Here is a 13,662-nt window from a genome sequence, read left to right as displayed (position 1 = left end):
GGTGCCATTGGAGCTCTGTCCATCTCCAGATTCTAGGGCAGCAGCAGCAGTTCGTCGTGGCGTTGACGACGGAGATTGGAGCGAGTGACCGGCAAACAAATGTGCAAGGGAAAGAAAAGGGACACGAATCCGTGCACATTCTTTTGGAGCCTTTGCTGGCCGCCGGCAGGGCTGAGAAAGAGAGAGATTCTCACATTTTGGCAAAGAGTAGAATCTTACGGCATATGTATATATCATTAAATATAAATAATTAATAATTACGTAGTTTATATGTAATTTATGAGACGAATTTTTTGAGACAAATTAGTTTATGGTTAGACAATAATTGTCAAATACAAATGAAAATGTTACGGTAGCTAAAAAAAATCATGAACTAAACAAGGCCTAACAAAAAAAGGAAGGGCAGCAGGGCACATAACCGGATCATTTTTTCTATTAAGGCCTTGTTTACTTCTAAATTTTTTTACGAAATATGAATAGTGACACTTTCGTTTGTATTTGATAAATATTGTCCAATTATGAACTAACTAGGGTCAAAAGATTTATTTCGTCAATTTCGACCAAACTGTGCAATTAGTTTTTATTTTCGTCTATATTTAATACTCCATGCATGCGTTTAAAGATTCGATGTGACGGGAAATCTACAAAAATTTTTAGGAACTAAACAAGGCCTAAGACTGCTGTCCTGTTTCTACAGTATTAGTACATGCTAAGTAATGCACTGTCCTTTTTTTTTTTGACGAGAGTAATGCACTGTCCTTGGTATGAATGGGACGGCCGTCCGAACAGATCAATAGGTGTGATGAGTGGTGACTCCAGTACGTATGTTTTTCTAACTAATCGAAAGGGACGTCAAAGTCTGCTTCCTTGGCCGGCCCAGGCGTGCCAAGTTTCAGACGATTATATTAGTCTACCACGGTACGCTCATCGTCGGAACTTTGACGATACTACTGATCACCTCTATTTCCCCTGTCGTCGTCGTCGTTGTTGTCGTCGTCTGAATTCTGACTGAATGGTCAGGAACTGAAACTGGAACTGCATACGGACCAGGGTCGACCATTCAGGTCAGTGTTAGATCGATCGAGATTCGAGAATGAAAGCATTGAACTTCCATCTCCAACCGTGGACCGTGGTTGAGTGGTTCAAGTTCTTGAACCGATTGTTTTTATTTTGGTGACGAATATTGAGTTGAAACTTAAAAAAAAACTCAAAGCGAGATATAACTGTTCATTGGAGCTTATCTGTTAAATCTGCCGGTCATTCAGCAGTGTTTTTTTTCTCACAATAAATCAGCAACAGTTATGCTTATCAGCCAAGCAAATAGCGGGTAGATACATGCATGAATCCTTGGAGTGCAAGTGGTGCACTCTTGATGGTTTTTATTTGTATAAGGGGAGAAATATATGAAAACACACATGTACATCGTCTCTCCTACGTCCCAACAACCTGACCTGATACATACATTTACATGCTGATTGCTGTCCAAGACCGGACAATAGAGACACATGCATGGTGGTGCATTGAACATGTGGACCGCTCATTATTTGTAAAACTTCAAGGTGGGCATTGACCTTGTCGGCATGCCCCGGATATATATCTACTACGACTCGACATATAGTGACAACATGGATCAGACAAGATAACCACACATTAGATGACTAAAAAAACGTGCAGAATACAGTAGTACATGATGATGTATGTCGTCCTTTAGTTGGATAAATAATAATGTGCAGGCTATCGCGCTATCTGCATTTGACCTTATCGCGCGGTGTTGTTTTCATGGGCCTGCTACTGCTACTGCTAGCTTAGCTAGGACGACTTTTATGTCGAGGGCGCAGGAAATCTAGCTCCGGATTTTCAAGATAGATACCGTGCGTCAGTTGCGTACATCAACACAGCAAAGAGCAAAAATGTACTGCAGCCCACGCTCTGCATATACTATAATATAACAATAATAAAAATCAATAGAGATGTATAAAAATGAGGCATGGAGTCAGCAGCAGAGAAGAGATAAGCTATAGTACATTACACCGGTACACGTCATCATCGGTTAGTTCCTCAGATCGCCTGTCTTATTGCTTGCTTGCTCGCACCTTAATACTCCTATCAATTAATTAATTAATTCGATATAAGCATCGCATTTAAACCTATTTTTTTTACAACATTGCATTTAAACCTTGGGTTGTGATGCCCGTACCCGTACGTTGTTCGGTCGCTGTGGGTAGCGGATATAGCAGTAGTACTGACCAGAGGTAAGGCCTTGATTAGTTCACTCCAAAAAAATTTTAAAAAAACTTTTTAAGATTTTCAATCACATTAAATCTTGCAGCACATTTATAAAATATTAAATATAGATAAAATAAATAATTATAACTAATTATATAGTTTATCTACGATTTCCAAGATGAATTTTTTAAATCTAATTAGTTTATAATTAAATAATAACTACCACATATAGACGAAAAGTGCTATAATAGCAAAAAAAAATCGCAAAGGGCCCTAAACAAACGCGGTTTGAGCAACTCCAGCCTAAGTCCCTAAATTAAGCCCTTAAATTTTTATTTACATGCTATGATAAAAAAAAGTAGAGGCTCAAATTAGGACCTAACTCCAACTCACCTCCTAAACAAGTAGGATAGGGGGTTCTAGATGTGAGGGGGTGAAACTATAATTTAGGATGGTATGAAAAATGGGAACCCAAGTAGAAGGTGAGTTGAAGTTGATTTTTTTGAATCAAGTCCCTAGATTTAGAATAGGGACTTGTTTAGGAGGTGGGTTGGAGTTGCGGTCAATCAATTGGCACGCTACTGCCACGACAGAGAGAATGCGCGAGGGTTTCGTTAGGTCCAGGCACGCAGACGCAGGGTACGCCGCCTGGAATGCAATCCTGACCCAGTGAGAGCAACTCCAGCAGTAGCTCCCAAAACTAGGCCTTTATTTTTAATTTGGGTGCTCCTCCTACTTTTCGGGGCTCAACTTTTTTACTTCAACTCCAACACTAGCACCCAAATTTGGACCCCCAAACCTATTCCAGAGAGAATGACAGAAGGGACCCACTCGTCAGTGTCTTTTTATTCTTCCTCTTTCTTCTTCCTTTGGACATGGACACAATTAGAGCATTGAGCCGGTTACCGTAGGGTGTCATGCACATGTAAGGGTAGAGAGAGAGGGAGCATGCGCTGGAGCTAGGACACGCGATAGAGGATGGGGGCTGCCCTGTTGGGCCAACAGGAATGGGGTCTGGGGGAGAAATATGGGTGCCCAGCTAAATATGGGGTCTGGAGTAGGGGCCCTGCTGGAGTAATGTTTTTAGACTTGGCACCCATATTTAGCTATTGGGACTTGAGTAGGGGCCCTGCTGGAGTTGCTCTGAGCCATGAGCCCATGAGTAGATGGAGAGGCTGCACTGCACACATTTTGCCCGCACAGCACTGGGACAGGCAGGTCAGCAGGGCAAGGTCGATCTCCGCCCCGGTAAGGCCTTGTTTAGTTCTAAAAATTTTCACGATTTTCACACTGTATCATTTTTATTTTTATTTTATAAACATTGTCTGATTATGGAGTGACTAGGTTTAAAAGATTCGTTTCACGATTTACAGGTAAACTGTACAATTAGTTTTTGTTTTCATCTATATTTAGTGCTCCATGCATGTACCGCAAGATTCGATGTGACGGAAAATTTTGAAAAAAAAAACTATTTTTTAGGGTGAACTAAACAAGGCCTAAGTAAAATCAAATCAGCAGAAAGCGACGCGGACCGAAACCGCAACAACAACGTCGTTGTTGTCGCTAGCCATATCCTACTTGACTTTGACCTGTCCGTGCGGGTTTGACTTGTCCATTGGGTCGGCGCGGCCGCCGGTCGGGAGCCGGAGCCGGTGCAGCTAGGCCAGGCGCCAAGTAACCGAAGCAGCTGCGACTGCGAGCCCCGGCATGTGGATTTGGGAGCTAGCTGTAGTGCGTCCCAACCGATCGTTTGTGCCTGTTCGCTGGTTGTTAGTTGATTTATTGTTCCAAAAAACACCACCGGCTACTAGAAAAAATACAGCTGAAAAGAAAAAACAGACTTGTTTGTTTCGTTTGACATTATATATTGATTCTATCCTATATTAAGGCCTTGTTTGGTTCCACCAACTAAATTTTAGCTAGCTAAAATTATTTTAGCTACTCTTGGGTGACTAATGGAACTAAACTATTTTAGCTTCTTTTAGTCAATGTGTTTGGAACTTTAGTTAACAGGGCCTAAATCAACAGCGAGGCATGTGGGGATGGATCGACGACCTGACTGACCTGCATTGCAACAACACTAGTACACTCATCAGCGCCGCCCTGCGCTGTACTTGCCGCGCCTCATCTTTATGGTAAGAAAAAAAAAAAAGAAACTCATTCCACGTGCATGTGGCCGCGCGCATGGGTGCATGATGGGCCGTCGTACTCGTACGTTCCCGTCCGCGGCTGCGTGCGCCCGCCGCCGCCGGCCTTCCTTCCCGCGTTGACCGCGCACGGGCGGACGTCGTCTCACTCAACGCGCTCGCATCGCATGTGTACGGATCGGACGGGCAAGACGATCGACGGCCCCCCGTGAAACGTGTGAACGGCTCAACGCTACGCTACATCTCACTGTAGCTCCATCGTCCCATCCGGCCACGCTTTACATGCATCTCTCGCATCCATCACGTGCGTACCTCTCGGCGGCCCTATAAACTCGTTTTTCCTTCTAAATTAGGTCGAGTTAAATTTAATTAGATTTATAGGTAGGAAATATTGCCAACATTAATGACTTCTTCAAATAGTAGTATACTATAAAAGTAGAAACTTTTTTATACCATATAAATGTTACTACTTTTATAAGAAAAAACAAAATGTTACTATCTTTTGGACGAAGGTAAAGTTGGTTGGTGCTGAGCTTGATTCCTAGTGGGAACGCGCGGGGTAGACACGGATGGCATCCGCGTGGAGAACATAAAAGGCATGATCGAGCAGCTAGCTGATGGTGCTCTCACTCGGCCTCCTAATTAACCCTTGCTCTCTCGGACTTCATGTTTGAGAAGGAACATGCATGCATGCATATGCATGTACGCCAGCAGGTCAACTAAGGTCTTGTTTAATTTAGTTTCACCCAAAAACCATTTTTTTAAAAAAATTCTATCTTGTGGCACATACATGGAGCATTAAATATAGATAAAAACAATAACTAATTGTATATCTTTTAAAAATAGTTTATCCATAATTGAACAATAATTGTTAGATACAAACGAAAATGCTATAGTATCTAAAATTTGTTTTCACCCCAACAACTAAACAAGGCGGCCTTAAAGAGCTCTAGGTGATGGGATTGTATTAAATAGATATTGCTGGCGGCTAGCCATCAAAACCATTATTTTACCATTTTATTCACTATATACATATTATTCCCATGTACTGTATTGTGAACAGATAATGAATGAATGATTGATAACAGTAGTGATCCTAGGTCGATCTACACACGTGTATGCCAAATAATAAAACCATAAAAGAATTGTATTTCACGGTTGACACATGCCATGCATGTAAGATCGACTCCGGCGGTTAGCAGCTTCAGAACTCTGCTTGTAGCGCATCATCCTTTTTCCCAGCTCTATAATAAGATAGATTTTCAGTGACGAGAGGGACAATCTTTCACACAGGAGTACAGATTTTGACAGATGAAACTGTAAAGTCGTCGTCGCTACGACGTTGCTTCATTCAATCATTCCAGAAAACACAGGCCCCGCGGACATCGATTTCTTCAGCCGGCCTGCATGCGTATAATGCCCGTACCATATGCTAGAAAATAATATAGGATCATCATGCATATACGCTAGAATAGCTTGTCCTTCAGTTCTAAAAAATTTTACAAAATAAATATTATAGTATTTTCATTTGTATTTGACAAATATTGTCCGATCTAACTAGACTCAAAAGATTCATATCGCAAATTACAGGTAAACTGTGTAATCAATTATTTCTTTTATCTATATTTAATGGTTCATACATATACCGTAAGATTCGATGTGACGGAGAATCTAAAAAATTTTATAAAATTTTTTAAAACTAAACAAGGCCGTTTTTTCGTTCTGGATCATCATGCATGATGCATGCATATGGATACGCATGTCAAAGTTGGCAGGGCGTCAGGGCGATCGTTTTGTTTTGTTTTTTTTTATTAATTATTATCGCGTGCTTAGTGGCTTCCTTGCTACTGCTTAGAACAGGGACACGACCACCAATGATCCTTCACGTACGCTGCTACCCTCACGCGTATGCGATGATCCATCGTGCGCCGCCGTACGTACTATATAGAAAAGAAAATCGCGGCGCCGCTAGCCCCCCCCCCCCCCCCCCCCCCCCCGCTCCATTCCAAATCCGTCACCGAGTATTCCTATATGCTCTCCCGGCTTTTTAACATTAATCTAATCGTAGTTTGCACTCCAAGCTAAAAAACCAAATCGCCCGTTTGACCATCCTGATGGCTTTCTAGATCTATCGATGCGGTACGTGCAAGACGCCCTCCACACGATTTGTTTTCGTGTAGCGAATGCATGCATGAATGGACCTAGCTAGCTAGGAATTAGTAAATGTCTCTGTGCCTTTTGTAATGCGCATTTCAATATTATTTATATTATTGTACCATGAGTTGATGCATTACTTCACGGCAATTGTTAAAATCCATCGTATATGTATATATACCCATAGGGCCATAGGAATGTTGGCGGTTGGGACCTAGAAGCCATTTAGGCCTTCTAGATTTCTGGGCTTGTCGTTTTTTCATTATTTTCTATAGGGCTAGAAGCATTCCTAGCATGGATAGACCGGGAAACGGTGAAAACAAATAGAGCCTTAAGTTACTCCTAGCTTATTTCGTCGGACACTCGAATTTCGACCCAACTTTTTACTTTTTGGTCTTTTTTTAAAAAAAATATACATTTGGCCCCATCTAGAACTAAAACTCATGTTTAGACCCAGTGGGTTGACGCCAGGACTCGTGGCTCCGAGGTTACACGTCTCGGCGCCACAGATCTTGGCTCCAATGTGTTCACTCGCGTACAGGTTGGCATCACATGTGGCGATGACGTGGCTGGTACATCGGAGCCACAGATCTTGGCGCTGAGCTCGGAGCCACAGATCTTAACGCCGAGTAAAAACAAGGCCTTGTTTAGTTCACCCTGAAAACCAAAAAGTTTTCAAGATTCCCCGTCATATCGAATCTTTCGGTTCCGAAAAATTTTCACTTTTCGGAACTAAACAAGGCCTAAGTGAAAAGACATGTCTTGTAATAGTGGCCGTGCAGAGACAGAGGACGAGCGTGCGTGGTGCGTGGAGGATGACCGAGGCAAGGCGTGGGCCTGTCCTCTCGCTGGCTCACCGTGGCGCCCTCTCTCTGTGGCTGGCTCTGACTAGGAGTAGGAAAGCTACTATATGTGATAGCTAGTACTGCTAGAGTAGCATGCATGCCTACAATAGCTATAGCTGGTTTTGATGGTTTAGGGTTTAGGCCTTGTTTAGTTCTCCAAAAATTTTGCAAAATTTTTCAGATTCCCCGTCACATCAAATCTTTATACGTATGCATGGAGTATTAAATGTAGATGAAAATATAAACTAATTACACAGTTTGGTCGGAATTGACGAGACGAATCTTTTGAGCCTAATTAGTCCATAATTGAACAATATTTATCAAATACAAACGAAAGTGCTAATATTCCTATTTTGAACAATATTTATCAAATACACCGTCACGCTCGTCTCCTAGTAATTAGTTCTTGTTTACTTCATCATAAAATCCATTTTTTTTAAAGATTTTCTGTTATATTAAATCTTGCGGCACATGTAATAGAACATTGAATATAAATAAAAATAATAACTAACTGTACAATTTGACTGTAATTAGTTATTTTTTATATAATTAGTTATTTTTTTATCTATATTTAATGTTCCGAGGTCTATGGCTCCGAGGTCTATATTTGGGGAAGTAAACAAGGCCTCAGTGCAACATCAGCTAGTTACAAAAAATTTTAAAATTCTCCGTCACGTCAAATCTTGCGGTACATATATGGAATACTAAATATAAATAAATAAAATAACTAATTACATAGTTTATCTGTAATTACGAGAATAATCTTTTAAACCTAGTTAATTTATAGTTAGATAATATTTATCAAATATGAACAAAATATTACGATATTGATTTTGTAAAAACATTTGTAACTAACAAAGCCCTAGTAGCTTGCCTAATTCTACCCACAGGCAGGAGCCTAGTGAGCCTAGTGACCCAGGAGGAGGACGCAGTGAGCTAGGAGAGGGCCTACACCTACGGCTGCTGCCTTGGTCACCCTCTAGGCTCGTTCTCTGCTACCATATGTCTTTTCACCTGTTTTTAGCTGTTTTTAGCTCGGTGCCAAGATCCGTGGCTCCGAGCTCAGCGTCAAAATCTGTGGCTCCGAGGTACCAGCCACGTCATCGCCACATATGATGCCAACCTGTACGCGAGTGAACACCTTGGAGCCAAGATCTGTGGCGTCGAGACGTGTAACCTCGGAGCCACGAGTCCTGGCGCCGACCCACTGGGTCTAAACATGAGTTTAAGTTCTACATGGAGCCAAATGTATATTTTTTTTCAAAAAAAAGCCAAAAGTAAAAAGTTGGGGAATTTCGACACGGTCTCTAGTTAACACTTTGCATTGACTATTAAATATCTATATAGAAAACATTAATGGCTTGCAAAGAGATATAGCTTACTCCTAGATAGCGAAAGTATTTTTTTATAAAGAATTTAATAACACCATTGTTGCGTGTTGTCAAGCTATATATATAGAATGTTAGATATTTATATAATAAAAAACCTAACACTTTGCATTGACTATTTATAAAAGCCATTTAAGCTAGCTTACTTCCTCGGACATTCGGACCTCAATCAACATGGTCTCTAATTTAACACTTTGCATTGACTATTATTATGAAAGTATTTTTTTATAAAGAATCTTTGTTGCGTGTTGTCAATCTGTATAGAATTTAGATATTTATAATCAAAGATAGAAAGTTTGACTTTATATATCAAATAAATGTGTGTGGTTCATATCGATTATATGAAACTTTTGGAAATGCCGCTTAACAGCTTAACACCGTACACACATCAGTATGAGAATTTCTTTTTTTTTTCATATGAAACCCAAAGTTGTAACCCTTTCCCTTATGAGCAGTTTGCTTTTTTTTTTTCCTTTTTTTCTCCACAGCCATCCTGAGATAGTTCTACTTATCAACAGGGTTTGTTTTTCCTCTTGCGTATACATGGCCAAGAGAGGGCACAAAGATTGCGGATTCAATTGTCTATAATAACTAACTTACAAGCAAGTGACATCTTTGGATTACATGAACTTGTTTTCTATGTCTTGAAGGAATAACGACCAAACGACGTATCCTCTTTATTTGAAAGGCATTTATAATTTGAGTAAATAAATTTGAGGTCCACACGCTGAAGTTTTGCATCTTTTGGGATCAGGAGTTGATTTCAATGTGGAAGTTGGAAAGTTTTTAGTCAACCCCCAATATCCCCATCAACTAAAAGTACTGGTATCTCCAAGCTAAAAGATGACCCAAAAATCGAATGATTCTATTGAACTTTCATACGTTATATTGTTTTTTTTTAGCTCACACAGTTGGAATCTTGATTTAAGTGTCCAATAATAAAGCTGCTGCGCCCCAATATATTGTTTCATGTTACACTTCTTTCAAAAGTTGTTAAGCAAGTTAAAGAGTATATATATGCGTTGAGTAAGTATGATACATAATATGACTCACTCAACGCATAGCATTTTAGTGTTTTCTTATTAGCCTCGAGTCAGGTTAATTGTTGTGCAATGCTGGTACTTGGTCTCCTAGTCTCAAACCCAAGCCATGTCTCCACGAAGATACCAATTTTATCTTTTGCTCTCTTTTCCTTAACTATATGCCATGCCATGGAAAAGTATGTGGCCCCAGTGATTCAAGGATCATGAATTAATCCCAGGCCAATGAGACCGTACCCACAGTTTGGAAGACGTACATAGAAACATTTCACTTTTCTAGCGCGTGTGTATCTATGGTGTCGCAGTGCACCGTAACTTCCATGTTCCTCGAACTGCAACGACCTTAGCACCCCATGTAAATTTGGACCTATTTTGATCCCCTCCTCTAAATATTAGAGCTCTAAAGTTTACAGTCTCCAAACAAATAGTCTAATGTTAGCTCTAAACTTTAGCCCACCTCAGCACATTAAAAGATTAGACCTCAAAAGTGAGCTAAAGTGTTATAAAGTTTTTAAAGCTTTAAAATTTAGGTGAGGAAATCTAAATAGACACTTTGTTTCTTTGAGCGGCCTATGTGTTATTGTCTTTCTTCTTTCGCCCCCTAAGCAAGGGGGGTTCGCTCCTCAATACTATAATTACAACATTATGTCTTAATTACAAAGATACATAAATCTCTTGTGTATTTAAAGAAAAAAACTTAGCACCCCATAGTTAGAATGCAGAGCTTGAGTCACTTCTGTTGTGTTGTCGTCTTAGATGGATCTGAGTCCATTGTGATTAGCGATGTGGTATCCTATAAGACATAATATCTATTATTTTAAATTAAAATAGTAATATGTTATGAAAATATATTTCACAATAATTATAATATAGTGTTAGTCTTAAATAAAAAACTCTTTCTTTTTAAGTACAATTATAAGCAATGGTCATGCGTATTCGAGAAAAAATAGTGTCAACCTTAATTTGTTAATCTATATATTCCTTTAGATATTGGTGGGCAATTTTTTAAATAAAAAAGTTGACTCCGGACTTGGAACTAAATTACATAAGTCTATTAGCATTCAATTGTTGGACTTGCAAACAAACGACTTTGCCTCATTTTTTTCTTAAATGTGAAAAATCCCTAGCACTCTTGTTTTCATCTATGGCCATTCCACTTCATCAAAAATATTTATGTAAATGGGGTGCGGAAATGCATCACCACACACGCACTAAAGGACCAATAAAAACTCACATTAGCCAGAGATAAAGACCTCATTGGCGTTAGGGTTTGAGGCTTCAGGAGGTTAGTGGGATATCATGGTTGTGGGCTTAGAAGGAGGCTCCCGCAGAGGTCGCCAGATTGGCTATGATGGCAATCGAGACGGCTCAACCGTAGAGGCGCCGCCCACTGGGGTTGTAGGGGAGGTTGGTTGGATGATGCAGGTGGTGGGAGAAACAACTAGAGGACAATAAGGAGGAGACTAGTGTTAGTGACAATAGCGGCAGCGGAGGTGTTTGTGCATATTAGTTGGAGTTAGCAAGAGGCATTGTAGAAGCAAGCTTCAATTTAGCAAAGGCGATGATGTGAGCACCACAAGAGCCGAGTGGAGAGAGGGGAGAGGGGAAAAGATAATGAAGAGGGACAAGGTCAGCAGGCTCATGCAGGGGCGAAGCTTAGTTGGGGCCAAAGATGGCCATGGCCTTGTCAGTAAGTTTCTTTAGCAAGTAATTAAGTTTACTATCATTTTTTATTTTAGCGCTTCTTTAAAAAAGATAATTAGTTTGACATAATTTATAGTAAATAGTATTAGTTTTTATATCTTTAAATAAATTTATTATAAAAATATATTCTATAATAGCTAAATTAATGGTACTTATTTTATATCATGACTGTTAATATCTTTTTATATAAATTTAGTCAAAGTTTAAATTGTTTGACTCTTCGAAAAATAAGAATATTGCATTCTTTTATAAACAGAAAGAGTAATTAGTATTTTTTTTATTCGAGTGAGTGACGGTACTAATAATAAAATGGTATAAGCCTATCTCTACATGGAAATGCATTATCATCTAGGCTTGGTGGCTTTATTTTCTTCTTTCTCCTCCGTGACTACACATAGCTCGAAAATAAATATATATGACATGCAAATACATGAACGTTCATTTTCACTTTTTTGCCAAAAAAAACTCCATATGACTACGTCCAATAAATACATTTATATCTGGGGCGTTTTTAAATCCATGTTTGTATCTCTTAGGGCACTCACAATGCAAGACTCTATCATAGAGTCCAAGACAATCAATTACATATTATTTATGGTATTTTTGCTGATGTGGCAGCAAATTTTTGAAGAAAAAGGTAGAAAAAATAAAACTTCAAGTCTTAAATATAGACTCTAAATCCATATTGTTCGAGGTAATAAATAACTTTAGACTCTGCGATAGAATCTGTATTATGAGTGTCCTTAACACGTCAGGGCTTCGCCATCGGGCGGCATGGATTAGGGAGTAACCACCCTCTCCTAGTAAGATCTACTAATATTCAATAAACTTACCTCAATAGATTGAGTTTCTTACGCATGGAACCTATCTACTACTCTCTTGGGTGTACTAGATTTTAGCCACCGGCGGCGCTGGGAGTGTATATATATCTGGCCTTTGTTTAGTTCTCGCTCAATTTTTTTCCGCAATCACATTAAATATTTAGACATATATACAAAATATTAAATATAAATTAAAAATAACTAATTATATAATTTACATATATTTTACTAGACCAATCTTGTAAGCCTAATTAGTTTATAATTATTATAATTATAAATATGTTATAATATTCAAGTTTTATTTTTCTTTTCGCGAAATAAACAAAACCTGTGTCATTGTTGCTAGTTCTGTTGTCAGCCTCAGCGCCTGCATCGAATATGTCTGTATCACTTGAGTTGGTAGGTACGGGTGGTCACGTTTCTTTTTTTTTTTCAAAAAAGAAGAAATCATTACGTAGTAAAAAGTTACGTAAGCCTGTGCATAAAAACCGTTCATTTCTTCGTGACGAGAGGTTAGCCTCAGTTTTGTTCACTGACTCGACCAATGGAAAAAGAGATCTCATGGAAAAATGCGTGTTGTTTTGTCAACTGCGGTAGTACGAGCCAGGATCCCATGCCCTGAATCGTCATCCCACACCCACACGGTACGGCAATACCATAACCGTACGCTATACTACACGTGAAGACGAGGAGAAACTATGCATGGCCCGCGCTAGCGTGTGACCTCGAGTGGTTTGACCAGGGCCAGGCGCTGTCAGGCAGGCAGCATCGGGTATCCTGCCAAATGCCAGCCACATCCACATGCGTGACGTGGCACTCCAAACGGGTGAAAGTCAAAACCGGAGAACCCGACGGTTATTACATCCATCATACTCATACATGCCCTGCATACGGATCCGGATCTCCATCGGACGGCCTCGGAGCGTCGTGGAGACCAGCGAGGCCACAGCTAAGCCGGAAGCATCAGTGCGCGGAGCCCCAGGCGCGCGCGCACGGATGCGGGTGGTGGCGGGTGCCAGGCGCTCACGCAGGCAGACGCGATGGCCAGCCGACTGCACGACGCACGAGCACGAGGGGCCCCGCCCCCAGCTTCCCCATCCCGGCGACCGCGGCCCGCGTCGCCCTCGCCGGCCCGCTGAGAAAAATCGGCGGATTTCGCTGCTGATTTGCCCTGCCTGCCTGGGCATTGTTGCCTGTTGGTTTCACAATCTGAATGCACCAGCGGATCTTGGCGGCCCTCACTGCTGACTGCGCACCGCATTGACCACAGCAGCAGCAGCCAGCCAGTCCCAAACACCGCATCACCACGCTCACAGGAGCCAGCATCAGCGCCCAAG

This window comes from Sorghum bicolor, chromosome 1 (genome assembly GCF_000003195.3).
Source record: "Sorghum bicolor cultivar BTx623 chromosome 1, Sorghum_bicolor_NCBIv3, whole genome shotgun sequence".
In the NCBI taxonomy this organism is placed as follows: Eukaryota; Viridiplantae; Streptophyta; class Magnoliopsida; order Poales; family Poaceae; genus Sorghum; species Sorghum bicolor.
The sequence above is the reverse complement of the archived record's forward strand: the minus strand, read 5'-3'. Positions refer to the sequence as shown.